We start from the raw sequence: 27,360 nt of genomic DNA, 5'->3' as shown, positions 1-27,360 counted from the left end.
CTTCCTCGCCTCGCCTCACACCAGGTGTCTGCGTAGTTCGCAGAGCATTCGCACCATTCCTATCCCTGTCCCCGTCCCGACTTGTCCCGACTTTGCTCGACTGCCGCTCGCTGCCGCTCGGGTCGTGGCCCATATGACAGTACAAGCACGACAAACATCTGCGAGACGGCCGTGGGCCTAACGGGCGTGTCCGAGACGCCGTTTGCGGCGGCTAGGGCAGCGCCGTGCCGTGGAAAGGTGCGAAAACAGGGACACAGGAGGGTCGCCAATGCATTCATCTCTTCTAGCGACGAAAGAGAAATTTTTGTTTACAAATCTGCAGCCGTACAATGCAACAAAACAATAAGCCCTGACGTATTTCAGGACGTATCTGTCGGTTCGTACTGTTTTGTTATCTCCAGAGACTCTTTGGAAATCTTCCTTGGCACATTCTTCTTCGAGCTGAGGCCATTAATATCGTATCTTATGTTTATTACAGTCGTTTATTTTCAATTTTTTTTTTTTGTTGGAACTTTGCACTGCTACGAAACAGTAGGAGGCCCTGGCTTATTTCAGATCACATCTGTCGATTCGTAGTGTTTCGTTATTGTCAAGGATTTCTTGGCACGTTTAAATTGCTGAAGGAAGCATCTTTGTCACAACGGAAAGGTAGTATGAAAAGAGGGCTGGCAGGGGTAGCGATGCAAAAAGGAGAAAATGTAAGGGATCCAACAGCACCTTTCTTTTTTTATTGGGCTGCCAGGGGTAGCGAGATAATAACAAAAAAAAGAAGGGAGCCAACAGCACCCGGGTTTCCCAGGCGGTCACCCATCCAAGTACTAACCGGGCCCAATGATGCTTAACTTCGGTGATCGGACGAGAACCGGTGCAATCATCATGGTATGGCCGTTGGCACTCACGTAATGTAGGAGCACGGCAGAATTCGCGTTCGGCTTCTCTCCCAATACACAAAGTGTTAGTTTTCCGCCGCATTTGACGAAAGCACTTTCTTCCGCAACAGCCAGCTCCTCGAGGACGGCGCGGGGGGCGCGCCCAGCGTCCCAGCGGAGCGACGGCCGAATTAGCGGGCGCACCGCCGCGTGTGTGAGACGCACTGCTGCTCGTTGCACGTCCTGTCATTCGCTGGGCGCGTGCAGCCTTCGACACTAGCGGAGGACGCATCTTGTCCCTGGTGTCCAGCGGAGGGCCTGTGCGGGGTGTGGCAGTGTCGTGCTGGAGGGCGCCACTGGTAGCGATGTGGGCTTCCTCGCCTCGCCTCACACCAGGTGTCTGCGTAGTTCGCAGAGCATTCGCACCATTCCTATCCCTGTCCCCGTCCCGACTTGTCCCGACTTTGCTCGACTGCCGCTCGCTGCCGCTCGGGTCGTGGCCCATATGACAGTACAAGCACGACAAACATCTGCGAGACGGCCGTGGGCCTAACGGGCGTGTCCGAGACGCCGTTTGCGGCGGCTAGGGCAGCGCCGTGCCGTGGAAAGGTGCGAAAACAGGGACACAGGAGGGTCGCCAATGCATTCATCTCTTCTAGCGACGAAAGAGAAATTTTTGTTTACAAATCTGCAGCCGTACAATGCAACAAAACAATAAGCCCTGACGTATTTCAGGACGTATCTGTCGGTTCGTACTGTTTTGTTATCTCCAGAGACTCTTTGGAAATCTTCCTTGGCACATTCTTCTTCGAGCTGAGGCCATTAATATCGTATCTTATGTTTATTACAGTCGTTTATTTTCAATTTTTTTTTTTTGTTGGAACTTTGCACTGCTACGAAACAGTAGGAGGCCCTGGCTTATTTCAGATCACATCTGTCGATTCGTAGTGTTTCGTTATTGTCAAGGATTTCTTGGCACGTTTAAATTGCTGAAGGAAGCATCTTTGTCACAACGGAAAGGTAGTATGAAAAGAGGGCTGGCAGGGGTAGCGATGCAAAAAGGAGAAAATGTAAGGGATCCAACAGCACCTTTCTTTTTTTATTGGGCTGCCAGGGGTAGCGAGATAATAACAAAAAAAAGAAGGGAGCCAACAGCACCCGGGTTTCCCAGGCGGTCACCCATCCAAGTACTAACCGGGCCCAATGATGCTTAACTTCGGTGATCGGACGAGAACCGGTGCAATCATCATGGTATGGCCGTTGGCACTCACGTAATGTAGGAGCACGGCAGAATTCGCGTTCGGCTTCTCTCCCAATACACAAAGTGTTAGTTTTCCGCCGCATTTGACGAAAGCACTTTCTTCCGCAACAGCCAGCTCCTCGAGGACGGCGCGGGGGGCGCGCCCAGCGTCCCAGCGGAGCGACGGCCGAATTAGCGGGCGCACCGCCGCGTGTGTGAGACGCACTGCTGCTCGTTGCACGTCCTGTCATTCGCTGGGCGCGTGCAGCCTTCGACACTAGCGGAGGACGCATCTTGTCCCTGGTGTCCAGCGGAGGGCCTGTGCGGGGTGTGGCAGTGTCGTGCTGGAGGGCGCCACTGGTAGCGATGTGGGCTTCCTCGCCTCGCCTCACACCAGGTGTCTGCGTAGTTCGCAGAGCATTCGCACCATTCCTATCCCTGTCCCCGTCCCGACTTGTCCCGACTTTGCTCGACTGCCGCTCGCTGCCGCTCGGGTCGTGGCCCATATGACAGTACAAGCACGACAAACATCTGCGAGACGGCCGTGGGCCTAACGGGCGTGTCCGAGACGCCGTTTGCGGCGGCTAGGGCAGCGCCGTGCCGTGGAAAGGTGCGAAAACAGGGACACAGGAGGGTCGCCAATGCATTCATCTCTTCTAGCGACGAAAGAGAAATTTTTGTTTACAAATCTGCAGCCGTACAATGCAACAAAACAATAAGCCCTGACGTATTTCAGGACGTATCTGTCGGTTCGTACTGTTTTGTTATCTCCAGAGACTCTTTGGAAATCTTCCTTGGCACATTCTTCTTCGAGCTGAGGCCATTAATATCGTATCTTATGTTTATTACAGTCGTTTATTTTCAATTTTTTTTTTTTGTTGGAACTTTGCACTGCTACGAAACAGTAGGAGGCCCTGGCTTATTTCAGATCACATCTGTCGATTCGTAGTGTTTCGTTATTGTCAAGGATTTCTTGGCACGTTTAAATTGCTGAAGGAAGCATCTTTGTCACAACGGAAAGGTAGTATGAAAAGAGGGCTGGCAGGGGTAGCGATGCAAAAAGGAGAAAATGTAAGGGATCCAACAGCACCTTTCTTTTTTTATTGGGCTGCCAGGGGTAGCGAGATAATAACAAAAAAAAGAAGGGAGCCAACAGCACCCGGGTTTCCCAGGCGGTCACCCATCCAAGTACTAACCGGGCCCAATGATGCTTAACTTCGGTGATCGGACGAGAACCGGTGCAATCATCATGGTATGGCCGTTGGCACTCACGTAATGTAGGAGCACGGCAGAATTCGCGTTCGGCTTCTCTCCCAATACACAAAGTGTTAGTTTTCCGCCGCATTTGACGAAAGCACTTTCTTCCGCAACAGCCAGCTCCTCGAGGACGGCGCGGGGGGCGCGCCCAGCGTCCCAGCGGAGCGACGGCCGAATTAGCGGGCGCACCGCCGCGTGTGTGAGACGCACTGCTGCTCGTTGCACGTCCTGTCATTCGCTGGGCGCGTGCAGCCTTCGACACTAGCGGAGGACGCATCTTGTCCCTGGTGTCCAGCGGAGGGCCTGTGCGGGGTGTGGCAGTGTCGTGCTGGAGGGCGCCACTGGTAGCGATGTGGGCTTCCTCGCCTCGCCTCACACCAGGTGTCTGCGTAGTTCGCAGAGCATTCGCACCATTCCTATCCCTGTCCCCGTCCCGACTTGTCCCGACTTTGCTCGACTGCCGCTCGCTGCCGCTCGGGTCGTGGCCCATATGACAGTACAAGCACGACAAACATCTGCGAGACGGCCGTGGGCCTAACGGGCGTGTCCGAGACGCCGTTTGCGGCGGCTAGGGCAGCGCCGTGCCGTGGAAAGGTGCGAAAACAGGGACACAGGAGGGTCGCCAATGCATTCATCTCTTCTAGCGACGAAAGAGAAATTTTTGTTTACAAATCTGCAGCCGTACAATGCAACAAAACAATAAGCCCTGACGTATTTCAGGACGTATCTGTCGGTTCGTACTGTTTTGTTATCTCCAGAGACTCTTTGGAAATCTTCCTTGGCACATTCTTCTTCGAGCTGAGGCCATTAATATCGTATCTTATGTTTATTACAGTCGTTTATTTTCAATTTTTTTTTTTGTTGGAACTTTGCACTGCTACGAAACAGTAGGAGGCCCTGGCTTATTTCAGATCACATCTGTCGATTCGTAGTGTTTCGTTATTGTCAAGGATTTCTTGGCACGTTTAAATTGCTGAAGGAAGCATCTTTGTCACAACGGAAAGGTAGTATGAAAAGAGGGCTGGCAGGGGTAGCGATGCAAAAAGGAGAAAATGTAAGGGATCCAACAGCACCTTTCTTTTTTTATTGGGCTGCCAGGGGTAGCGAGATAATAACAAAAAAAAGAAGGGAGCCAACAGCACCCGGGTTTCCCAGGCGGTCACCCATCCAAGTACTAACCGGGCCCAATGATGCTTAACTTCGGTGATCGGACGAGAACCGGTGCAATCATCATGGTATGGCCGTTGGCACTCACGTAATGTAGGAGCACGGCAGAATTCGCGTTCGGCTTCTCTCCCAATACACAAAGTGTTAGTTTTCCGCCGCATTTGACGAAAGCACGTCCTTCCGCAACAGCCAGTTCCTCGAGGACGCGCGCGGGGGGCGCGCCCCACCGCCGCGTGTGTGAGACGCACTGCTGCTCGTTGCACCTCCTGTCATTCGCTGGGCGCGTGCAGCCTTCGACACTAGCGGAGGACGCAACTTGTCCCTGGTGGCCAGCGGAGGGCCTGTGCGGGGTGTGGCAGTGTCGTGCTGGAGGGCGCCACTGGTAGCGATGTGGGCTTCCTCGCCTCGCCTCACACCAGGTGTCTGCGTAGTTCGCAGAGCATTCGCACCATTCCTATCCCTGTCCCCGTCCCGACTTGTCCCGACTTTGCTCGACTGCCGCTCGCTGCCGCTCGGGTCGTGGCCCATATGACAGTACAAGCACGACAAACATCTGCGAGACGGCCGTGGGCCTAACGGGCGTGTCCGAGACGCCGTTTGCGGCGGCTAGGGCAGCGCCGTGCCGTGGAAAGGTGCGAAAACAGGGACACAGGAGGGTCGCCAATGCATTCATCTCTTCTAGCGACGAAAGAGAAATTTTTGTTTACAAATCTGCAGCCGTACAATGCAACAAAACAATAAGCCCTGACGTATTTCAGGACGTATCTGTCGGTTCGTACTGTTTTGTTATCTCCAGAGACTCTTTGGAAATCTTCCTTGGCACATTCTTCTTCGAGCTGAGGCCATTAATATCGTATCTTATGTTTATTACAGTCGTTTATTTTCAATTTTTTTTTTTGTTGGAACTTTGCACTGCTACGAAACAGTAGGAGGCCCTGGCTTATTTCAGATCACATCTGTCGATTCGTAGTGTTTCGTTATTGTCAAGGATTTCTTGGCACGTTTAAATTGCTGAAGGAAGCATCTTTGTCACAACGGAAAGGTAGTATGAAAAGAGGGCTGGCAGGGGTAGCGATGCAAAAAGGAGAAAATGTAAGGGATCCAACAGCACCTTTCTTTTTTTATTGGGCTGCCAGGGGTAGCGAGATAATAACAAAAAAAAGAAGGGAGCCAACAGCACCCGGGTTTCCCAGGCGGTCACCCATCCAAGTACTAACCGGGCCCAATGATGCTTAACTTCGGTGATCGGACGAGAACCGGTGCAATCATCATGGTATGGCCGTTGGCACTCACGTAATGTAGGAGCACGGCAGAATTCGCGTTCGGCTTCTCTCCCAATACACAAAGTGTTAGTTTTCCGCCGCATTTGACGAAAGCACGTCCTTCCGCAACAGCCAGTTCCTCGAGGACGCGCGCGGGGGGCGCGCCCCACCGCCGCGTGTGTGAGACGCACTGCTGCTCGTTGCACCTCCTGTCATTCGCTGGGCGCGTGCAGCCTTCGACACTAGCGGAGGACGCAACTTGTCCCTGGTGGCCAGCGGAGGGCCTGTGCGGGGTGTGGCAGTGTCGTGCTGGAGGGCGCCACTGGTAGCGATGTGGGCTTCCTCGCCTCGCCTCACACCAGGTGTCTGCGTAGTTCGCAGAGCATTCGCACCATTCCTATCCCTGTCCCCGTCCCGACTTGTCCCGACTTTGCTCGACTGCCGCTCGCTGCCGCTCGGGTCGTGGCCCATATGACAGTACAAGCACGACAAACATCTGCGAGACGGCCGTGGGCCTAACGGGCGTGTCCGAGACGCCGTTTGCGGCGGCTAGGGCAGCGCCGTGCCGTGGAAAGGTGCGAAAACAGGGACACAGGAGGGTCGCCAATGCATTCATCTCTTCTAGCGACGAAAGAGAAATTTTTGTTTACAAATCTGCAGCCGTACAATGCAACAAAACAATAAGCCCTGACGTATTTCAGGACGTATCTGTCGGTTCGTACTGTTTTGTTATCTCCAGAGACTCTTTGGAAATCTTCCTTGGCACATTCTTCTTCGAGCTGAGGCCATTAATATCGTATCTTATGTTTATTACAGTCGTTTATTTTCAATTTTTTTTTTTTGTTGGAACTTTGCACTGCTACGAAACAGTAGGAGGCCCTGGCTTATTTCAGATCACATCTGTCGATTCGTAGTGTTTCGTTATTGTCAAGGATTTCTTGGCACGTTTAAATTGCTGAAGGAAGCATCTTTGTCACAACGGAAAGGTAGTATGAAAAGAGGGCTGGCAGGGGTAGCGATGCAAAAAGGAGAAAATGTAAGGGATCCAACAGCACCTTTCTTTTTTTATTGGGCTGCCAGGGGTAGCGAGATAATAACAAAAAAAAGAAGGGAGCCAACAGCACCCGGGTTTCCCAGGCGGTCACCCATCCAAGTACTAACCGGGCCCAATGATGCTTAACTTCGGTGATCGGACGAGAACCGGTGCAATCATCATGGTATGGCCGTTGGCACTCACGTAATGTAGGAGCACGGCAGAATTCGCGTTCGGCTTCTCTCCCAATACACAAAGTGTTAGTTTTCCGCCGCATTTGACGAAAGCACTTTCTTCCGCAACAGCCAGCTCCTCGAGGACGGCGCGGGGGGCGCGCCCAGCGTCCCAGCGGAGCGACGGCCGAATTAGCGGGCGCACCGCCGCGTGTGTGAGACGCACTGCTGCTCGTTGCACGTCCTGTCATTCGCTGGGCGCGTGCAGCCTTCGACACTAGCGGAGGACGCATCTTGTCCCTGGTGTCCAGCGGAGGGCCTGTGCGGGGTGTGGCAGTGTCGTGCTGGAGGGCGCCACTGGTAGCGATGTGGGCTTCCTCGCCTCGCCTCACACCAGGTGTCTGCGTAGTTCGCAGAGCATTCGCACCATTCCTATCCCTGTCCCCGTCCCGACTTGTCCCGACTTTGCTCGACTGCCGCTCGCTGCCGCTCGGGTCGTGGCCCATATGACAGTACAAGCACGACAAACATCTGCGAGACGGCCGTGGGCCTAACGGGCGTGTCCGAGACGCCGTTTGCGGCGGCTAGGGCAGCGCCGTGCCGTGGAAAGGTGCGAAAACAGGGACACAGGAGGGTCGCCAATGCATTCATCTCTTCTAGCGACGAAAGAGAAATTTTTGTTTACAAATCTGCAGCCGTACAATGCAACAAAACAATAAGCCCTGACGTATTTCAGGACGTATCTGTCGGTTCGTACTGTTTTGTTATCTCCAGAGACTCTTTGGAAATCTTCCTTGGCACATTCTTCTTCGAGCTGAGGCCATTAATATCGTATCTTATGTTTATTACAGTCGTTTATTTTCAATTTTTTTTTTTGTTGGAACTTTGCACTGCTACGAAACAGTAGGAGGCCCTGGCTTATTTCAGATCACATCTGTCGATTCGTAGTGTTTCGTTATTGTCAAGGATTTCTTGGCACGTTTAAATTGCTGAAGGAAGCATCTTTGTCACAACGGAAAGGTAGTATGAAAAGAGGGCTGGCAGGGGTAGCGATGCAAAAAGGAGAAAATGTAAGGGATCCAACAGCACCTTTCTTTTTTTATTGGGCTGCCAGGGGTAGCGAGATAATAACAAAAAAAAGAAGGGAGCCAACAGCACCCGGGTTTCCCAGGCGGTCACCCATCCAAGTACTAACCGGGCCCAATGATGCTTAACTTCGGTGATCGGACGAGAACCGGTGCAATCATCATGGTATGGCCGTTGGCACTCACGTAATGTAGGAGCACGGCAGAATTCGCGTTCGGCTTCTCTCCCAATACACAAAGTGTTAGTTTTCCGCCGCATTTGACGAAAGCACGTCCTTCCGCAACAGCCAGTTCCTCGAGGACGCGCGCGGGGGGCGCGCCCCACCGCCGCGTGTGTGAGACGCACTGCTGCTCGTTGCACCTCCTGTCATTCGCTGGGCGCGTGCAGCCTTCGACACTAGCGGAGGACGCAACTTGTCCCTGGTGGCCAGCGGAGGGCCTGTGCGGGGTGTGGCAGTGTCGTGCTGGAGGGCGCCACTGGTAGCGATGTGGGCTTCCTCGCCTCGCCTCACACCAGGTGTCTGCGTAGTTCGCAGAGCATTCGCACCATTCCTATCCCTGTCCCCGTCCCGACTTGTCCCGACTTTGCTCGACTGCCGCTCGCTGCCGCTCGGGTCGTGGCCCATATGACAGTACAAGCACGACAAACATCTGCGAGACGGCCGTGGGCCTAACGGGCGTGTCCGAGACGCCGTTTGCGGCGGCTAGGGCAGCGCCGTGCCGTGGAAAGGTGCGAAAACAGGGACACAGGAGGGTCGCCAATGCATTCATCTCTTCTAGCGACGAAAGAGAAATTTTTGTTTACAAATCTGCAGCCGTACAATGCAACAAAACAATAAGCCCTGACGTATTTCAGGACGTATCTGTCGGTTCGTACTGTTTTGTTATCTCCAGAGACTCTTTGGAAATCTTCCTTGGCACATTCTTCTTCGAGCTGAGGCCATTAATATCGTATCTTATGTTTATTACAGTCGTTTATTTTCAATTTTTTTTTTTGTTGGAACTTTGCACTGCTACGAAACAGTAGGAGGCCCTGGCTTATTTCAGATCACATCTGTCGATTCGTAGTGTTTCGTTATTGTCAAGGATTTCTTGGCACGTTTAAATTGCTGAAGGAAGCATCTTTGTCACAACGGAAAGGTAGTATGAAAAGAGGGCTGGCAGGGGTAGCGATGCAAAAAGGAGAAAATGTAAGGGATCCAACAGCACCTTTCTTTTTTTATTGGGCTGCCAGGGGTAGCGAGATAATAACAAAAAAAAGAAGGGAGCCAACAGCACCCGGGTTTCCCAGGCGGTCACCCATCCAAGTACTAACCGGGCCCAATGATGCTTAACTTCGGTGATCGGACGAGAACCGGTGCAATCATCATGGTATGGCCGTTGGCACTCACGTAATGTAGGAGCACGGCAGAATTCGCGTTCGGCTTCTCTCCCAATACACAAAGTGTTAGTTTTCCGCCGCATTTGACGAAAGCACGTCCTTCCGCAACAGCCAGTTCCTCGAGGACGCGCGCGGGGGGCGCGCCCCACCGCCGCGTGTGTGAGACGCACTGCTGCTCGTTGCACCTCCTGTCATTCGCTGGGCGCGTGCAGCCTTCGACACTAGCGGAGGACGCAACTTGTCCCTGGTGGCCAGCGGAGGGCCTGTGCGGGGTGTGGCAGTGTCGTGCTGGAGGGCGCCACTGGTAGCGATGTGGGCTTCCTCGCCTCGCCTCACACCAGGTGTCTGCGTAGTTCGCAGAGCATTCGCACCATTCCTATCCCTGTCCCCGTCCCGACTTGTCCCGACTTTGCTCGACTGCCGCTCGCTGCCGCTCGGGTCGTGGCCCATATGACAGTACAAGCACGACAAACATCTGCGAGACGGCCGTGGGCCTAACGGGCGTGTCCGAGACGCCGTTTGCGGCGGCTAGGGCAGCGCCGTGCCGTGGAAAGGTGCGAAAACAGGGACACAGGAGGGTCGCCAATGCATTCATCTCTTCTAGCGACGAAAGAGAAATTTTTGTTTACAAATCTGCAGCCGTACAATGCAACAAAACAATAAGCCCTGACGTATTTCAGGACGTATCTGTCGGTTCGTACTGTTTTGTTATCTCCAGAGACTCTTTGGAAATCTTCCTTGGCACATTCTTCTTCGAGCTGAGGCCATTAATATCGTATCTTATGTTTATTACAGTCGTTTATTTTCAATTTTTTTTTTTGTTGGAACTTTGCACTGCTACGAAACAGTAGGAGGCCCTGGCTTATTTCAGATCACATCTGTCGATTCGTAGTGTTTCGTTATTGTCAAGGATTTCTTGGCACGTTTAAATTGCTGAAGGAAGCATCTTTGTCACAACGGAAAGGTAGTATGAAAAGAGGGCTGGCAGGGGTAGCGATGCAAAAAGGAGAAAATGTAAGGGATCCAACAGCACCTTTCTTTTTTTATTGGGCTGCCAGGGGTAGCGAGATAATAACAAAAAAAAGAAGGGAGCCAACAGCACCCGGGTTTCCCAGGCGGTCACCCATCCAAGTACTAACCGGGCCCAATGATGCTTAACTTCGGTGATCGGACGAGAACCGGTGCAATCATCATGGTATGGCCGTTGGCACTCACGTAATGTAGGAGCACGGCAGAATTCGCGTTCGGCTTCTCTCCCAATACACAAAGTGTTAGTTTTCCGCCGCATTTGACGAAAGCACGTCCTTCCGCAACAGCCAGCTCCTCGAGGACGGCGCGGGGGGCGCGCCCAGCGTCCCAGCGGAGCGACGGCCGAATTAGCGGGCGCACCGCCGCGTGTGTGAGACGCACTGCTGCTCGTTGCACGTCCTGTCATTCGCTGGGCGCGTGCAGCCTTCGACACTAGCGGAGGACGCATCTTGTCCCTGGTGTCCAGCGGAGGGCCTGTGCGGGGTGTGGCAGTGTCGTGCTGGAGGGCGCCACTGGTAGCGATGTGGGCTTCCTCGCCTCGCCTCACACCAGGTGTCTGCGTAGTTCGCAGAGCATTCGCACCATTCCTATCCCTGTCCCCGTCCCGACTTGTCCCGACTTTGCTCGACTGCCGCTCGCTGCCGCTCGGGTCGTGGCCCATATGACAGTACAAGCACGACAAACATCTGCGAGACGGCCGTGGGCCTAACGGGCGTGTCCGAGACGCCGTTTGCGGCGGCTAGGGCAGCGCCGTGCCGTGGAAAGGTGCGAAAACAGGGACACAGGAGGGTCGCCAATGCATTCATCTCTTCTAGCGACGAAAGAGAAATTTTTGTTTACAAATCTGCAGCCGTACAATGCAACAAAACAATAAGCCCTGACGTATTTCAGGACGTATCTGTCGGTTCGTACTGTTTTGTTATCTCCAGAGACTCTTTGGAAATCTTCCTTGGCACATTCTTCTTCGAGCTGAGGCCATTAATATCGTATCTTATGTTTATTACAGTCGTTTATTTTCAATTTTTTTTTTTGTTGGAACTTTGCACTGCTACGAAACAGTAGGAGGCCCTGGCTTATTTCAGATCACATCTGTCGATTCGTAGTGTTTCGTTATTGTCAAGGATTTCTTGGCACGTTTAAATTGCTGAAGGAAGCATCTTTGTCACAACGGAAAGGTAGTATGAAAAGAGGGCTGGCAGGGGTAGCGATGCAAAAAGGAGAAAATGTAAGGGATCCAACAGCACCTTTCTTTTTTTATTGGGCTGCCAGGGGTAGCGAGATAATAACAAAAAAAAGAAGGGAGCCAACAGCACCCGGGTTTCCCAGGCGGTCACCCATCCAAGTACTAACCGGGCCCAATGATGCTTAACTTCGGTGATCGGACGAGAACCGGTGCAATCATCATGGTATGGCCGTTGGCACTCACGTAATGTAGGAGCACGGCAGAATTCGCGTTCGGCTTCTCTCCCAATACACAAAGTGTTAGTTTTCCGCCGCATTTGACGAAAGCACGTCCTTCCGCAACAGCCAGTTCCTCGAGGACGCGCGCGGGGGGCGCGCCCCACCGCCGCGTGTGTGAGACGCACTGCTGCTCGTTGCACCTCCTGTCATTCGCTGGGCGCGTGCAGCCTTCGACACTAGCGGAGGACGCAACTTGTCCCTGGTGGCCAGCGGAGGGCCTGTGCGGGGTGTGGCAGTGTCGTGCTGGAGGGCGCCACTGGTAGCGATGTGGGCTTCCTCGCCTCGCCTCACACCAGGTGTCTGCGTAGTTCGCAGAGCATTCGCACCATTCCTATCCCTGTCCCCGTCCCGACTTGTCCCGACTTTGCTCGACTGCCGCTCGCTGCCGCTCGGGTCGTGGCCCATATGACAGTACAAGCACGACAAACATCTGCGAGACGGCCGTGGGCCTAACGGGCGTGTCCGAGACGCCGTTTGCGGCGGCTAGGGCAGCGCCGTGCCGTGGAAAGGTGCGAAAACAGGGACACAGGAGGGTCGCCAATGCATTCATCTCTTCTAGCGACGAAAGAGAAATTTTTGTTTACAAATCTGCAGCCGTACAATGCAACAAAACAATAAGCCCTGACGTATTTCAGGACGTATCTGTCGGTTCGTACTGTTTTGTTATCTCCAGAGACTCTTTGGAAATCTTCCTTGGCACATTCTTCTTCGAGCTGAGGCCATTAATATCGTATCTTATGTTTATTACAGTCGTTTATTTTCAATTTTTTTTTTTGTTGGAACTTTGCACTGCTACGAAACAGTAGGAGGCCCTGGCTTATTTCAGATCACATCTGTCGATTCGTAGTGTTTCGTTATTGTCAAGGATTTCTTGGCACGTTTAAATTGCTGAAGGAAGCATCTTTGTCACAACGGAAAGGTAGTATGAAAAGAGGGCTGGCAGGGGTAGCGATGCAAAAAGGAGAAAATGTAAGGGATCCAACAGCACCTTTCTTTTTTTATTGGGCTGCCAGGGGTAGCGAGATAATAACAAAAAAAAGAAGGGAGCCAACAGCACCCGGGTTTCCCAGGCGGTCACCCATCCAAGTACTAACCGGGCCCAATGATGCTTAACTTCGGTGATCGGACGAGAACCGGTGCAATCATCATGGTATGGCCGTTGGCACTCACGTAATGTAGGAGCACGGCAGAATTCGCGTTCGGCTTCTCTCCCAATACACAAAGTGTTAGTTTTCCGCCGCATTTGACGAAAGCACGTCCTTCCGCAACAGCCAGTTCCTCGAGGACGCGCGCGGGGGGCGCGCCCCACCGCCGCGTGTGTGAGACGCACTGCTGCTCGTTGCACCTCCTGTCATTCGCTGGGCGCGTGCAGCCTTCGACACTAGCGGAGGACGCAACTTGTCCCTGGTGGCCAGCGGAGGGCCTGTGCGGGGTGTGGCAGTGTCGTGCTGGAGGGCGCCACTGGTAGCGATGTGGGCTTCCTCGCCTCGCCTCACACCAGGTGTCTGCGTAGTTCGCAGAGCATTCGCACCATTCCTATCCCTGTCCCCGTCCCGACTTGTCCCGACTTTGCTCGACTGCCGCTCGCTGCCGCTCGGGTCGTGGCCCATATGACAGTACAAGCACGACAAACATCTGCGAGACGGCCGTGGGCCTAACGGGCGTGTCCGAGACGCCGTTTGCGGCGGCTAGGGCAGCGCCGTGCCGTGGAAAGGTGCGAAAACAGGGACACAGGAGGGTCGCCAATGCATTCATCTCTTCTAGCGACGAAAGAGAAATTTTTGTTTACAAATCTGCAGCCGTACAATGCAACAAAACAATAAGCCCTGACGTATTTCAGGACGTATCTGTCGGTTCGTACTGTTTTGTTATCTCCAGAGACTCTTTGGAAATCTTCCTTGGCACATTCTTCTTCGAGCTGAGGCCATTAATATCGTATCTTATGTTTATTACAGTCGTTTATTTTCAATTTTTTTTTTTGTTGGAACTTTGCACTGCTACGAAACAGTAGGAGGCCCTGGCTTATTTCAGATCACATCTGTCGATTCGTAGTGTTTCGTTATTGTCAAGGATTTCTTGGCACGTTTAAATTGCTGAAGGAAGCATCTTTGTCACAACGGAAAGGTAGTATGAAAAGAGGGCTGGCAGGGGTAGCGATGCAAAAAGGAGAAAATGTAAGGGATCCAACAGCACCTTTCTTTTTTTATTGGGCTGCCAGGGGTAGCGAGATAATAACAAAAAAAAGAAGGGAGCCAACAGCACCCGGGTTTCCCAGGCGGTCACCCATCCAAGTACTAACCGGGCCCAATGATGCTTAACTTCGGTGATCGGACGAGAACCGGTGCAATCATCATGGTATGGCCGTTGGCACTCACGTAATGTAGGAGCACGGCAGAATTCGCGTTCGGCTTCTCTCCCAATACACAAAGTGTTAGTTTTCCGCCGCATTTGACGAAAGCACGTCCTTCCGCAACAGCCAGTTCCTCGAGGACGCGCGCGGGGGGCGCGCCCCACCGCCGCGTGTGTGAGACGCACTGCTGCTCGTTGCACCTCCTGTCATTCGCTGGGCGCGTGCAGCCTTCGACACTAGCGGAGGACGCAACTTGTCCCTGGTGGCCAGCGGAGGGCCTGTGCGGGGTGTGGCAGTGTCGTGCTGGAGGGCGCCACTGGTAGCGATGTGGGCTTCCTCGCCTCGCCTCACACCAGGTGTCTGCGTAGTTCGCAGAGCATTCGCACCATTCCTATCCCTGTCCCCGTCCCGACTTGTCCCGACTTTGCTCGACTGCCGCTCGCTGCCGCTCGGGTCGTGGCCCATATGACAGTACAAGCACGACAAACATCTGCGAGACGGCCGTGGGCCTAACGGGCGTGTCCGAGACGCCGTTTGCGGCGGCTAGGGCAGCGCCGTGCCGTGGAAAGGTGCGAAAACAGGGACACAGGAGGGTCGCCAATGCATTCATCTCTTCTAGCGACGAAAGAGAAATTTTTGTTTACAAATCTGCAGCCGTACAATGCAACAAAACAATAAGCCCTGACGTATTTCAGGACGTATCTGTCGGTTCGTACTGTTTTGTTATCTCCAGAGACTCTTTGGAAATCTTCCTTGGCACATTCTTCTTCGAGCTGAGGCCATTAATATCGTATCTTATGTTTATTACAGTCGTTTATTTTCAATTTTTTTTTTTGTTGGAACTTTGCACTGCTACGAAACAGTAGGAGGCCCTGGCTTATTTCAGATCACATCTGTCGATTCGTAGTGTTTCGTTATTGTCAAGGATTTCTTGGCACGTTTAAATTGCTGAAGGAAGCATCTTTGTCACAACGGAAAGGTAGTATGAAAAGAGGGCTGGCAGGGGTAGCGATGCAAAAAGGAGAAAATGTAAGGGATCCAACAGCACCTTTCTTTTTTTATTGGGCTGCCAGGGGTAGCGAGATAATAACAAAAAAAAGAAGGGAGCCAACAGCACCCGGGTTTCCCAGGCGGTCACCCATCCAAGTACTAACCGGGCCCAATGATGCTTAACTTCGGTGATCGGACGAGAACCGGTGCAATCATCATGGTATGGCCGTTGGCACTCACGTAATGTAGGAGCACGGCAGAATTCGCGTTCGGCTTCTCTCCCAATACACAAAGTGTTAGTTTTCCGCCGCATTTGACGAAAGCACGTCCTTCCGCAACAGCCAGTTCCTCGAGGACGCGCGCGGGGGGCGCGCCCCACCGCCGCGTGTGTGAGACGCACTGCTGCTCGTTGCACCTCCTGTCATTCGCTGGGCGCGTGCAGCCTTCGACACTAGCGGAGGACGCAACTTGTCCCTGGTGGCCAGCGGAGGGCCTGTGCGGGGTGTGGCAGTGTCGTGCTGGAGGGCGCCACTGGTAGCGATGTGGGCTTCCTCGCCTCGCCTCACACCAGGTGTCTGCGTAGTTCGCAGAGCATTCGCACCATTCCTATCCCTGTCCCCGTCCCGACTTGTCCCGACTTTGCTCGACTGCCGCTCGCTGCCGCTCGGGTCGTGGCCCATATGACAGTACAAGCACGACAAACATCTGCGAGACGGCCGTGGGCCTAACGGGCGTGTCCGAGACGCCGTTTGCGGCGGCTAGGGCAGCGCCGTGCCGTGGAAAGGTGCGAAAACAGGGACACAGGAGGGTCGCCAATGCATTCATCTCTTCTAGCGACGAAAGAGAAATTTTTGTTTACAAATCTGCAGCCGTACAATGCAACAAAACAATAAGCCCTGACGTATTTCAGGACGTATCTGTCGGTTCGTACTGTTTTGTTATCTCCAGAGACTCTTTGGAAATCTTCCTTGGCACATTCTTCTTCGAGCTGAGGCCATTAATATCGTATCTTATGTTTATTACAGTCGTTTATTTTCAATTTTTTTTTTTGTTGGAACTTTGCACTGCTACGAAACAGTAGGAGGCCCTGGCTTATTTCAGATCACATCTGTCGATTCGTAGTGTTTCGTTATTGTCAAGGATTTCTTGGCACGTTTAAATTGCTGAAGGAAGCATCTTTGTCACAACGGAAAGGTAGTATGAAAAGAGGGCTGGCAGGGGTAGCGATGCAAAAAGGAGAAAATGTAAGGGATCCAACAGCACCTTTCTTTTTTTATTGGGCTGCCAGGGGTAGCGAGATAATAACAAAAAAAAGAAGGGAGCCAACAGCACCCGGGTTTCCCAGGCGGTCACCCATCCAAGTACTAACCGGGCCCAATGATGCTTAACTTCGGTGATCGGACGAGAACCGGTGCAATCATCATGGTATGGCCGTTGGCACTCACGTAATGTAGGAGCACGGCAGAATTCGCGTTCGGCTTCTCTCCCAATACACAAAGTGTTAGTTTTCCGCCGCATTTGACGAAAGCACGTCCTTCCGCAACAGCCAGTTCCTCGAGGACGCGCGCGGGGGGCGCGCCCCACCGCCGCGTGTGTGAGACGCACTGCTGCTCGTTGCACCTCCTGTCATTCGCTGGGCGCGTGCAGCCTTCGACACTAGCGGAGGACGCAACTTGTCCCTGGTGGCCAGCGGAGGGCCTGTGCGGGGTGTGGCAGTGTCGTGCTGGAGGGCGCCACTGGTAGCGATGTGGGCTTCCTCGCCTCGCCTCACACCAGGTGTCTGCGTAGTTCGCAGAGCATTCGCACCATTCCTATCCCTGTCCCCGTCCCGACTTGTCCCGACTTTGCTCGACTGCCGCTCGCTGCCGCTCGGGTCGTGGCCCATATGACAGTACAAGCACGACAAACATCTGCGAGACGGCCGTGGGCCTAACGGGCGTGTCCGAGACGCCGTTTGCGGCGGCTAGGGCAGCGCCGTGCCGTGGAAAGGTGCGAAAACAGGGACACAGGAGGGTCGCCAATGCATTCATCTCTTCTAGCGACGAAAGAGAAATTTTTGTTTACAAATCTGCAGCCGTACAATGCAACAAAACAATAAGCCCTGACGTATTTCAGGACGTATCTGTCGGTTCGTACTGTTTTGTTATCTCCAGAGACTCTTTGGAAATCTTCCTTGGCACATTCTTCTTCGAGCTGAGGCCATTAATATCGTATCTTATGTTTATTACAGTCGTTTATTTTCAATTTTTTTTTTTGTTGGAACTTTGCACTGCTACGAAACAGTAGGAGGCCCTGGCTTATTTCAGATCACATCTGTCGATTCGTAGTGTTTCGTTATTGTCAAGGATTTCTTGGCACGTTTAAATTGCTGAAGGAAGCATCTTTGTCACAACGGAAAGGTAGTATGAAAAGAGGGCTGGCAGGGGTAGCGATGCAAAAAGGAGAAAATGTAAGGGATCCAACAGCACCTTTCTTTTTTTATTGGGCTGCCAGGGGTAGCGAGATAATAACAAAAAAAAGAAGGGAGCCAACAGCACCCGGGTTTCCCAGGCGGTCACCCATCCAAGTACTAACCGGGCCCAATGATGCTTAACTTCGGTGATCGGACGAGAACCGGTGCAATCATCATGGTATGGCCGTTGGCACTCACGTAATGTAGGAGCACGGCAGAATTCGCGTTCGGCTTCTCTCCCAATACACAAAGTGTTAGTTTTCCGCCGCATTTGACGAAAGCACGTCCTTCCGCAACAGCCAGTTCCTCGAGGACGCGCGCGGGGGGCGCGCCCCACCGCCGCGTGTGTGAGACGCACTGCTGCTCGTTGCACCTCCTGTCATTCGCTGGGCGCGTGCAGCCTTCGACACTAGCGGAGGACGCAACTTGTCCCTGGTGGCCAGCGGAGGGCCTGTGCGGGGTGTGGCAGTGTCGTGCTGGAGGGCGCCACTGGTAGCGATGTGGGCTTCCTCGCCTCGCCTCACACCAGGTGTCTGCGTAGTTCGCAGAGCATTCGCACCATTCCTATCCCTGTCCCCGTCCCGACTTGTCCCGACTTTGCTCGACTGCCGCTCGCTGCCGCTCGGGTCGTGGCCCATATGACAGTACAAGCACGACAAACATCTGCGAGACGGCCGTGGGCCTAACGGGCGTGTCCGAGACGCCGTTTGCGGCGGCTAGGGCAGCGCCGTGCCGTGGAAAGGTGCGAAAACAGGGACACAGGAGGGTCGCCAATGCATTCATCTCTTCTAGCGACGAAAGAGAAATTTTTGTTTACAAATCTGCAGCCGTACAATGCAACAAAACAATAAGCCCTGACGTATTTCAGGACGTATCTGTCGGTTCGTACTGTTTTGTTATCTCCAGAGACTCTTTGGAAATCTTCCTTGGCACATTCTTCTTCGAGCTGAGGCCATTAATATCGTATCTTATGTTTATTACAGTCGTTTATTTTCAATTTTTTTTTTTGTTGGAACTTTGCACTGCTACGAAACAGTAGGAGGCCCTGGCTTATTTCAGATCACATCTGTCGATTCGTAGTGTTTCGTTATTGTCAAGGATTTCTTGGCACGTTTAAATTGCTGAAGGAAGCATCTTTGTCACAACGGAAAGGTAGTATGAAAAGAGGGCTGGCAGGGGTAGCGATGCAAAAAGGAGAAAATGTAAGGGATCCAACAGCACCTTTCTTTTTTTATTGGGCTGCCAGGGGTAGCGAGATAATAACAAAAAAAAGAAGGGAGCCAACAGCACCCGGGTTTCCCAGGCGGTCACCCATCCAAGTACTAACCGGGCCCAATGATGCTTAACTTCGGTGATCGGACGAGAACCGGTGCAATCATCATGGTATGGCCGTTGGCACTCACGTAATGTAGGAGCACGGCAGAATTCGCGTTCGGCTTCTCTCCCAATACACAAAGTGTTAGTTTTCCGCCGCATTTGACGAAAGCACGTCCTTCCGCAACAGCCAGTTCCTCGAGGACGCGCGCGGGGGGCGCGCCCCACCGCCGCGTGTGTGAGACGCACTGCTGCTCGTTGCACCTCCTGTCATTCGCTGGGCGCGTGCAGCCTTCGACACTAGCGGAGGACGCAACTTGTCCCTGGTGGCCAGCGGAGGGCCTGTGCGGGGTGTGGCAGTGTCGTGCTGGAGGGCGCCACTGGTAGCGATGTGGGCTTCCTCGCCTCGCCTCACACCAGGTGTCTGCGTAGTTCGCAGAGCATTCGCACCATTCCTATCCCTGTCCCCGTCCCGACTTGTCCCGACTTTGCTCGACTGCCGCTCGCTGCCGCTCGGGTCGTGGCCCATATGACAGTACAAGCACGACAAACATCTGCGAGACGGCCGTGGGCCTAACGGGCGTGTCCGAGACGCCGTTTGCGGCGGCTAGGGCAGCGCCGTGCCGTGGAAAGGTGCGAAAACAGGGACACAGGAGGGTCGCCAATGCATTCATCTCTTCTAGCGACGAAAGAGAAATTTTTGTTTACAAATCTGCAGCCGTACAATGCAACAAAACAATAAGCCCTGACGTATTTCAGGACGTATCTGTCGGTTCGTACTGTTTTGTTATCTCCAGAGACTCTTTGGAAATCTTCCTTGGCACATTCTTCTTCGAGCTGAGGCCATTAATATCGTATCTTATGTTTATTACAGTCGTTTATTTTCAATTTTTTTTTTTGTTGGAACTTTGCACTGCTACGAAACAGTAGGAGGCCCTGGCTTATTTCAGATCACATCTGTCGATTCGTAGTGTTTCGTTATTGTCAAGGATTTCTTGGCACGTTTAAATTGCTGAAGGAAGCATCTTTGTCACAACGGAAAGGTAGTATGAAAAGAGGGCTGGCAGGGGTAGCGATGCAAAAAGGAGAAAATGTAAGGGATCCAACAGCACCTTTCTTTTTTTATTGGGCTGCCAGGGGTAGCGAGATAATAACAAAAAAAAGAAGGGAGCCAACAGCACCCGGGTTTCCCAGGCGGTCACCCATCCAAGTACTAACCGGGCCCAATGATGCTTAACTTCGGTGATCGGACGAGAACCGGTGCAATCATCATGGTATGGCCGTTGGCACTCACGTAATGTAGGAGCACGGCAGAATTCGCGTTCGGCTTCTCTCCCAATACACAAAGTGTTAGTTTTCCGCCGCATTTGACGAAAGCACGTCCTTCCGCAACAGCCAGTTCCTCGAGGACGCGCGCGGGGGGCGCGCCCCACCGCCGCGTGTGTGAGACGCACTGCTGCTCGTTGCACCTCCTGTCATTCGCTGGGCGCGTGCAGCCTTCGACACTAGCGGAGGACGCAACTTGTCCCTGGTGGCCAGCGGAGGGCCTGTGCGGGGTGTGGCAGTGTCGTGCTGGAGGGCGCCACTGGTAGCGATGTGGGCTTCCTCGCCTCGCCTCACACCAGGTGTCTGCGTAGTTCGCAGAGCATTCGCACCATTCCTATCCCTGTCCCCGTCCCGACTTGTCCCGACTTTGCTCGACTGCCGCTCGCTGCCGCTCGGGTCGTGGCCCATATGACAGTACAAGCACGACAAACATCTGCGAGACGGCCGTGGGCCTAACGGGCGTGTCCGAGACGCCGTTTGCGGCGGCTAGGGCAGCGCCGTGCCGTGGAAAGGTGCGAAAACAGGGACACAGGAGGGTCGCCAATGCATTCATCTCTTCTAGCGACGAAAGAGAAATTTTTGTTTACAAATCTGCAGCCGTACAATGCAACAAAACAATAAGCCCTGACGTATTTCAGGACGTATCTGTCGGTTCGTACTGTTTTGTTATCTCCAGAGACTCTTTGGAAATCTTCCTTGGCACATTCTTCTTCGAGCTGAGGCCATTAATATCGTATCTTATGTTTATTACAGTCGTTTATTTTCAATTTTTTTTTTTGTTGGAACTTTGCACTGCTACGAAACAGTAGGAGGCCCTGGCTTATTTCAGATCACATCTGTCGATTCGTAGTGTTTCGTTATTGTCAAGGATTTCTTGGCACGTTTAAATTGCTGAAGGAAGCATCTTTGTCACAACGGAAAGGTAGTATGAAAAGAGGGCTGGCAGGGGTAGCGATGCAAAAAGGAGAAAATGTAAGGGATCCAACAGCACCTTTCTTTTTTTATTGGGCTGCCAGGGGTAGCGAGATAATAACAAAAAAAAGAAGGGAGCCAACAGCACCCGGGTTTCCCAGGCGGTCACCCATCCAAGTACTAACCGGGCCCAATGATGCTTAACTTCGGTGATCGGACGAGAACCGGTGCAATCATCATGGTATGGCCGTTGGCACTCACGTAATGTAGGAGCACGGCAGAATTCGCGTTCGGCTTCTCTCCCAATACACAAAGTGTTAGTTTTCCGCCGCATTTGACGAAAGCACGTCCTTCCGCAACAGCCAGTTCCTCGAGGACGCGCGCGGGGGGCGCGCCCCACCGCCGCGTGTGTGAGACGCACTGCTGCTCGTTGCACCTCCTGTCATTCGCTGGGCGCGTGCAGCCTTCGACACTAGCGGAGGACGCAACTTGTCCCTGGTGGCCAGCGGAGGGCCTGTGCGGGGTGTGGCAGTGTCGTGCTGGAGGGCGCCACTGGTAGCGATGTGGGCTTCCTCGCCTCGCCTCACACCAGGTGTCTGCGTAGTTCGCAGAGCATTCGCACCATTCCTATCCCTGTCCCCGTCCCGACTTGTCCCGACTTTGCTCGACTGCCGCTCGCTGCCGCTCGGGTCGTGGCCCATATGACAGTACAAGCACGACAAACATCTGCGAGACGGCCGTGGGCCTAACGGGCGTGTCCGAGACGCCGTTTGCGGCGGCTAGGGCAGCGCCGTGCCGTGGAAAGGTGCGAAAACAGGGACACAGGAGGGTCGCCAATGCATTCATCTCTTCTAGCGACGAAAGAGAAATTTTTGTTTACAAATCTGCAGCCGTACAATGCAACAAAACAATAAGCCCTGACGTATTTCAGGACGTATCTGTCGGTTCGTACTGTTTTGTTATCTCCAGAGACTCTTTGGAAATCTTCCTTGGCACATTCTTCTTCGAGCTGAGGCCATTAATATCGTATCTTATGTTTATTACAGTCGTTTATTTTCAATTTTTTTTTTTGTTGGAACTTTGCACTGCTACGAAACAGTAGGAGGCCCTGGCTTATTTCAGATCACATCTGTCGATTCGTAGTGTTTCGTTATTGTCAAGGATTTCTTGGCACGTTTAAATTGCTGAAGGAAGCATCTTTGTCACAACGGAAAGGTAGTATGAAAAGAGGGCTGGCAGGGGTAGCGATGCAAAAAGGAGAAAATGTAAGGGATCCAACAGCACCTTTCTTTTTTTATTGGGCTGCCAGGGGTAGCGAGATAATAACAAAAAAAAGAAGGGAGCCAACAGCACCCGGGTTTCCCAGGCGGTCACCCATCCAAGTACTAACCGGGCCCAATGATGCTTAACTTCGGTGATCGGACGAGAACCGGTGCAATCATCATGGTATGGCCGTTGGCACTCACGTAATGTAGGAGCACGGCAGAATTCGCGTTCGGCTTCTCTCCCAATACACAAAGTGTTAGTTTTCCGCCGCATTTGACGAAAGCACGTCCTTCCGCAACAGCCAGTTCCTCGAGGACGCGCGCGGGGGGCGCGCCCCACCGCCGCGTGTGTGAGACGCACTGCTGCTCGTTGCACCTCCTGTCATTCGCTGGGCGCGTGCAGCCTTCGACACTAGCGGAGGACGCAACTTGTCCCTGGTGGCCAGCGGAGGGCCTGTGCGGGGTGTGGCAGTGTCGTGCTGGAGGGCGCCACTGGTAGCGATGTGGGCTTCCTCGCCTCGCCTCACACCAGGTGTCTGCGTAGTTCGCAGAGCATTCGCACCATTCCTATCCCTGTCCCCGTCCCGACTTGTCCCGACTTTGCTCGACTGCCGCTCGCTGCCGCTCGGGTCGTGGCCCATATGACAGTACAAGCACGACAAACATCTGCGAGACGGCCGTGGGCCTAACGGGCGTGTCCGAGACGCCGTTTGCGGCGGCTAGGGCAGCGCCGTGCCGTGGAAAGGTGCGAAAACAGGGACACAGGAGGGTCGCCAATGCATTCATCTCTTCTAGCGACGAAAGAGAAATTTTTGTTTACAAATCTGCAGCCGTACAATGCAACAAAACAATAAGCCCTGACGTATTTCAGGACGTATCTGTCGGTTCGTACTGTTTTGTTATCTCCAGAGACTCTTTGGAAATCTTCCTTGGCACATTCTTCTTCGAGCTGAGGCCATTAATATCGTATCTTATGTTTATTACAGTCGTTTATTTTCAATTTTTTTTTTTGTTGGAACTTTGCACTGCTACGAAACAGTAGGAGGCCCTGGCTTATTTCAGATCACATCTGTCGATTCGTAGTGTTTCGTTATTGTCAAGGATTTCTTGGCACGTTTAAATTGCTGAAGGAAGCATCTTTGTCACAACGGAAAGGTAGTATGAAAAGAGGGCTGGCAGGGGTAGCGATGCAAAAAGGAGAAAATGTAAGGGATCCAACAGCACCTTTCTTTTTTTATTGGGCTGCCAGGGGTAGCGAGATAATAACAAAAAAAAGAAGGGAGCCAACAGCACCCGGGTTTCCCAGGCGGTCACCCATCCAAGTACTAACCGGGCCCAATGATGCTTAACTTCGGTGATCGGACGAGAACCGGTGCAATCATCATGGTATGGCCGTTGGCACTCACGTAATGTAGGAGCACGGCAGAATTCGCGTTCGGCTTCTCTCCCAATACACAAAGTGTTAGTTTTCCGCCGCATTTGACGAAAGCACGTCCTTCCGCAACAGCCAGTTCCTCGAGGACGCGCGCGGGGGGCGCGCCCCACCGCCGCGTGTGTGAGACGCACTGCTGCTCGTTGCACCTCCTGTCATTCGCTGGGCGCGTGCAGCCTTCGACACTAGCGGAGGACGCAACTTGTCCCTGGTGGCCAGCGGAGGGCCTGTGCGGGGTGTGGCAGTGTCGTGCTGGAGGGCGCCACTGGTAGCGATGTGGGCTTCCTCGCCTCGCCTCACACCAGGTGTCTGCGTAGTTCGCAGAGCATTCGCACCATTCCTATCCCTGTCCCCGTCCCGACTTGTCCCGACTTTGCTCGACTGCCGCTCGCTGCCGCTCGGGTCGTGGCCCATATGACAGTACAAGCACGACAAACATCTGCGAGACGGCCGTGGGCCTAACGGGCGTGTCCGAGACGCCGTTTGCGGCGGCTAGGGCAGCGCCGTGCCGTGGAAAGGTGCGAAAACAGGGACACAGGAGGGTCGCCAATGCATTCATCTCTTCTAGCGACGAAAGAGAAATTTTTGTTTACAAATCTGCAGCCGTACAATGCAACAAAACAATAAGCCCTGACGTATTTCAGGACGTATCTGTCGGTTCGTACTGTTTTGTTATCTCCAGAGACTCTTTGGAAATCTTCCTTGGCACATTCTTCTTCGAGCTGAGGCCATTAATATCGTATCTTATGTTTATTACAGTCGTTTATTTTCAATTTTTTTTTTTTGTTGGAACTTTGCACTGCTACGAAACAGTAGGAGGCCCTGGCTTATTTCAGATCACATCTGTCGATTCGTAGTGTTTCGTTATTGTCAAGGATTTCTTGGCACGTTTAAATTGCTGAAGGAAGCATCTTTGTCACAACGGAAAGGTAGTATGAAAAGAGGGCTGGCAGGGGTAGCGATGCAAAAAGGAGAAAATGTAAGGGATCCAACAGCACCTTTCTTTTTTTATTGGGCTGCCAGGGGTAGCGAGATAATAACAAAAAAAAGAAGGGAGCCAACAGCACCCGGGTTTCCCAGGCGGTCACCCATCCAAGTACTAACCGGGCCCAATGATGCTTAACTTCGGTGATCGGACGAGAACCGGTGCAATCATCATGGTATGGCCGTTGGCACTCACGTAATGTAGGAGCACGGCAGAATTCGCGTTCGGCTTCTCTCCCAATACACAAAGTGTTAGTTTTCCGCCGCATTTGACGAAAGCACGTCCTTCCGCAACAGCCAGTTCCTCGAGGACGCGCGCGGGGGGGCGCGCCCCACCGCCGCGTGTGTGAGACGCACTGCTGCTCGTTGCACCTCCTGTCATTCGCTGGGCGCGTGCAGCCTTCGACACTAGCGGAGGACGCAACTTGTCCCTGGTGGCCAGCGGAGGGCCTGTGCGGGGTGTGGCAGTGTCGTGCTGGAGGGCGCCACTGGTAGCGATGTGGGCTTCCTCGCCTCGCCTCACACCAGGTGTCTGCGTAGTTCGCAGAGCATTCGCACCATTCCTATCCCTGTCCCCGTCCCGACTTGTCCCGACTTTGCTCGACTGCCGCTCGCTGCCGCTCGGGTCGTGGCCCATATTGACAGTACAAGCACGACAAACATCTGCGAGACGGCCGTGGGCCTAACGGGCGTGTCCCGAGACGCCGTTTGCGGCGGCTAGGGCAGCGCCGTGCCCGTGGAAAGGTGCGAAAACAGGGACACAGGAGGGTCGCCAATGCATTCATCTCTTCTAGCGACGAAAGAGAAAATTTTTGTTTACAAATTCTGCAGCCGTACAATGCAACAAAACAATAAGCCCTGACGTATTTCAGGACGTATCTGTCGGTTCGTACTGTTTTGTTATCTCCAGAGACTCTTTGGAAATCTTCCTTGGCACATTCTTCTTCGAGCTGAGGCCATTAATATCGTATCTTATGTTTATTACAGTCGTTTATTTTCAATTTTTTTTTTTTGTTGGAACTTTGCACTGCTACGAAACAGTAGGAGGCCCTGGCTTATTTCAGATCACATCTGTCGATTCGTTAGTGTTTCGTTATTGTCAAGGATTTCTTGGCACGTTTAAATTGCTGAAGGAAGCATCTTTGTCACAACGGAAAGGTAGTATGAAAAGAGGGCTGGCAGGGGTAGCGATGCAAAAAGGAGAAAATGTAAGGGATCCAACAGCACCTTTCTTTTTTTATTGGGCTGCCAGGGGTAGCGAGATAATAACAAAAAAAAGAAGGGAGCCAACAGCACCCGGGTTTCCCAGGCGGTCACCCATCCAAGTACTAACCGGGCCCAATGATGCTTAACTTCGGTGATCGGACGAGAACCGGTGCAATCATCATGGTATGGCCGTTGGCACTCACGTAATGTAGGAGCACGGCAGAATTCGCGTTCGGCTTCTCTCCCAATACACAAAGTGTTAGTTTTCCGCCGCATTTGACGAAAGCACGTCCTTCCGCAACAGCCAGTTCCTCGAGGACGCCGCGCGGGGGGCGCGCCCCACCGCCGCGTGTGTGAGACGCACTGCTGCTCGTTGCACCTCCTGTCATTCGCTGGGCGCGTGCAGCCTTCGACACTAGCGGAGGACGCAACTTGTCCCCTGGTGGCCAGCGGAGGGCCTGTGCGGGGTGTGGCAGTGTCGTGCTGGAGGGCGCCACTGGTAGCGATGTGGGCTTCCTCGCCTCGCCTCACACCAGGTGTCTGCGTAGTTCGCAGAGCATTCGCACCATTCCTATCCCTGTCCCCGTCCCGACTTGTCCCGACTTTGCTCGACTGCCGCTCGCTGCCGCTCGGGTCGTGGCCCATATGACAGTACAAGCACGACAAACATCTGCGAGACGGCCGTGGGCCTAACGGGCGTGTCCGAGACGCCGTGTTGCGGCGGCTAGGGCAGCGCCGTGCCGTGGAAAGGTGCGAAAACAGGGACACAGGAGGGTCGCCAATGCATTCATCTCTTCTAGCGACGAAAGAGAAATTTTTGTTTACAAATACAATGCAACAAAACAATAAGCCCTGACGTATTTCAGGAACGTATCTGTCGGTTCGTACTGTTTTGTTATCTCCAGAGACTCTTTGGAAATCTTCCTTGGCACATTCTTCTTCGAGCTGAGGCATTAATATCGTATCTTATGTTTATTACAGTCGTTTATTTTCAATTTTTTTTTTTGTTGGAACTTTGCACTGCTACGAAACAGTAGGAGGCCCTGGCTTATTTCAGATCACATCTGTCGATTCGTAGTGTTTCGTTATTGTCAAGGATTTCTTGGCACGTTTAATTGCTGAAGGAAGCATCTTTGTCACAACGGAAAGGTAGTATGAAAAGAGGGCTGGCA

General features: G+C 53.0%; 22 non-coding genes across 22 annotated transcripts; all 22 read right to left on the bottom strand.

The window, feature by feature from the left end:
• Positions 1 to 774: 774 nt before the first annotated feature.
• On the bottom strand, positions 775 to 893 carry LOC124744736. The gene has a single exon (XR_007010872.1). It is a non-coding gene; the product is annotated as a 5S ribosomal RNA (ribosomal RNA).
• Positions 894 to 2,015: 1,122 nt separating this feature from the next.
• On the bottom strand, positions 2,016 to 2,134 carry LOC124744735. The gene has a single exon (XR_007010871.1). It is a non-coding gene; the product is annotated as a 5S ribosomal RNA (ribosomal RNA).
• A 1,122-nt stretch (positions 2,135 to 3,256) lies between these two features.
• Positions 3,257 to 3,375, bottom strand: LOC124744734. The gene has a single exon (XR_007010870.1). It is a non-coding gene; the product is annotated as a 5S ribosomal RNA (ribosomal RNA).
• A 1,121-nt stretch (positions 3,376 to 4,496) lies between these two features.
• Positions 4,497 to 4,615, bottom strand: LOC124744732. The gene has a single exon (XR_007010868.1). It is a non-coding gene; the product is annotated as a 5S ribosomal RNA (ribosomal RNA).
• A 1,086-nt stretch (positions 4,616 to 5,701) lies between these two features.
• LOC124744731 lies at positions 5,702 to 5,820 on the bottom strand. Its single transcript, XR_007010867.1, has one exon. It is a non-coding gene; the product is annotated as a 5S ribosomal RNA (ribosomal RNA).
• A 1,087-nt stretch (positions 5,821 to 6,907) lies between these two features.
• On the bottom strand, positions 6,908 to 7,026 carry LOC124744729. The gene has a single exon (XR_007010866.1). It is a non-coding gene; the product is annotated as a 5S ribosomal RNA (ribosomal RNA).
• Positions 7,027 to 8,147: 1,121 nt separating this feature from the next.
• LOC124744728 lies at positions 8,148 to 8,266 on the bottom strand. Its single transcript, XR_007010865.1, has one exon. It is a non-coding gene; the product is annotated as a 5S ribosomal RNA (ribosomal RNA).
• Positions 8,267 to 9,352: 1,086 nt separating this feature from the next.
• On the bottom strand, positions 9,353 to 9,471 carry LOC124744727. Its single transcript, XR_007010864.1, has one exon. It is a non-coding gene; the product is annotated as a 5S ribosomal RNA (ribosomal RNA).
• Positions 9,472 to 10,557: 1,086 nt separating this feature from the next.
• Positions 10,558 to 10,676, bottom strand: LOC124744726. The gene has a single exon (XR_007010863.1). It is a non-coding gene; the product is annotated as a 5S ribosomal RNA (ribosomal RNA).
• A 1,121-nt stretch (positions 10,677 to 11,797) lies between these two features.
• LOC124744725 lies at positions 11,798 to 11,916 on the bottom strand. Its single transcript, XR_007010862.1, has one exon. It is a non-coding gene; the product is annotated as a 5S ribosomal RNA (ribosomal RNA).
• Positions 11,917 to 13,002: 1,086 nt separating this feature from the next.
• On the bottom strand, positions 13,003 to 13,121 carry LOC124744724. The gene has a single exon (XR_007010861.1). It is a non-coding gene; the product is annotated as a 5S ribosomal RNA (ribosomal RNA).
• Positions 13,122 to 14,207: 1,086 nt separating this feature from the next.
• LOC124744723 lies at positions 14,208 to 14,326 on the bottom strand. Its single transcript, XR_007010860.1, has one exon. It is a non-coding gene; the product is annotated as a 5S ribosomal RNA (ribosomal RNA).
• A 1,086-nt stretch (positions 14,327 to 15,412) lies between these two features.
• On the bottom strand, positions 15,413 to 15,531 carry LOC124744722. Its single transcript, XR_007010859.1, has one exon. It is a non-coding gene; the product is annotated as a 5S ribosomal RNA (ribosomal RNA).
• Positions 15,532 to 16,617: 1,086 nt separating this feature from the next.
• Positions 16,618 to 16,736, bottom strand: LOC124744720. Its single transcript, XR_007010857.1, has one exon. It is a non-coding gene; the product is annotated as a 5S ribosomal RNA (ribosomal RNA).
• A 1,086-nt stretch (positions 16,737 to 17,822) lies between these two features.
• On the bottom strand, positions 17,823 to 17,941 carry LOC124744718. The gene has a single exon (XR_007010856.1). It is a non-coding gene; the product is annotated as a 5S ribosomal RNA (ribosomal RNA).
• A 1,086-nt stretch (positions 17,942 to 19,027) lies between these two features.
• Positions 19,028 to 19,146, bottom strand: LOC124744717. Its single transcript, XR_007010855.1, has one exon. It is a non-coding gene; the product is annotated as a 5S ribosomal RNA (ribosomal RNA).
• A 1,086-nt stretch (positions 19,147 to 20,232) lies between these two features.
• Positions 20,233 to 20,351, bottom strand: LOC124744716. The gene has a single exon (XR_007010854.1). It is a non-coding gene; the product is annotated as a 5S ribosomal RNA (ribosomal RNA).
• A 1,086-nt stretch (positions 20,352 to 21,437) lies between these two features.
• On the bottom strand, positions 21,438 to 21,556 carry LOC124744715. The gene has a single exon (XR_007010853.1). It is a non-coding gene; the product is annotated as a 5S ribosomal RNA (ribosomal RNA).
• Positions 21,557 to 22,642: 1,086 nt separating this feature from the next.
• On the bottom strand, positions 22,643 to 22,761 carry LOC124744714. Its single transcript, XR_007010852.1, has one exon. It is a non-coding gene; the product is annotated as a 5S ribosomal RNA (ribosomal RNA).
• Positions 22,762 to 23,847: 1,086 nt separating this feature from the next.
• On the bottom strand, positions 23,848 to 23,966 carry LOC124744713. The gene has a single exon (XR_007010851.1). It is a non-coding gene; the product is annotated as a 5S ribosomal RNA (ribosomal RNA).
• A 1,087-nt stretch (positions 23,967 to 25,053) lies between these two features.
• LOC124744712 lies at positions 25,054 to 25,172 on the bottom strand. The gene has a single exon (XR_007010850.1). It is a non-coding gene; the product is annotated as a 5S ribosomal RNA (ribosomal RNA).
• A 1,094-nt stretch (positions 25,173 to 26,266) lies between these two features.
• LOC124744711 lies at positions 26,267 to 26,385 on the bottom strand. The gene has a single exon (XR_007010849.1). It is a non-coding gene; the product is annotated as a 5S ribosomal RNA (ribosomal RNA).
• Between the last annotated feature and the right edge of the window lie 975 nt (positions 26,386 to 27,360).

The sequence above is a fragment of the Schistocerca piceifrons genome, unplaced genomic scaffold (assembly GCF_021461385.2).
Source record: "Schistocerca piceifrons isolate TAMUIC-IGC-003096 unplaced genomic scaffold, iqSchPice1.1 HiC_scaffold_305, whole genome shotgun sequence".
NCBI lineage: Eukaryota > Metazoa > Arthropoda > Insecta > Orthoptera > Acrididae > Schistocerca > Schistocerca piceifrons.
The sequence above is the reverse complement of the archived record's forward strand: the minus strand, read 5'-3'. Positions and strand labels throughout refer to the sequence as shown.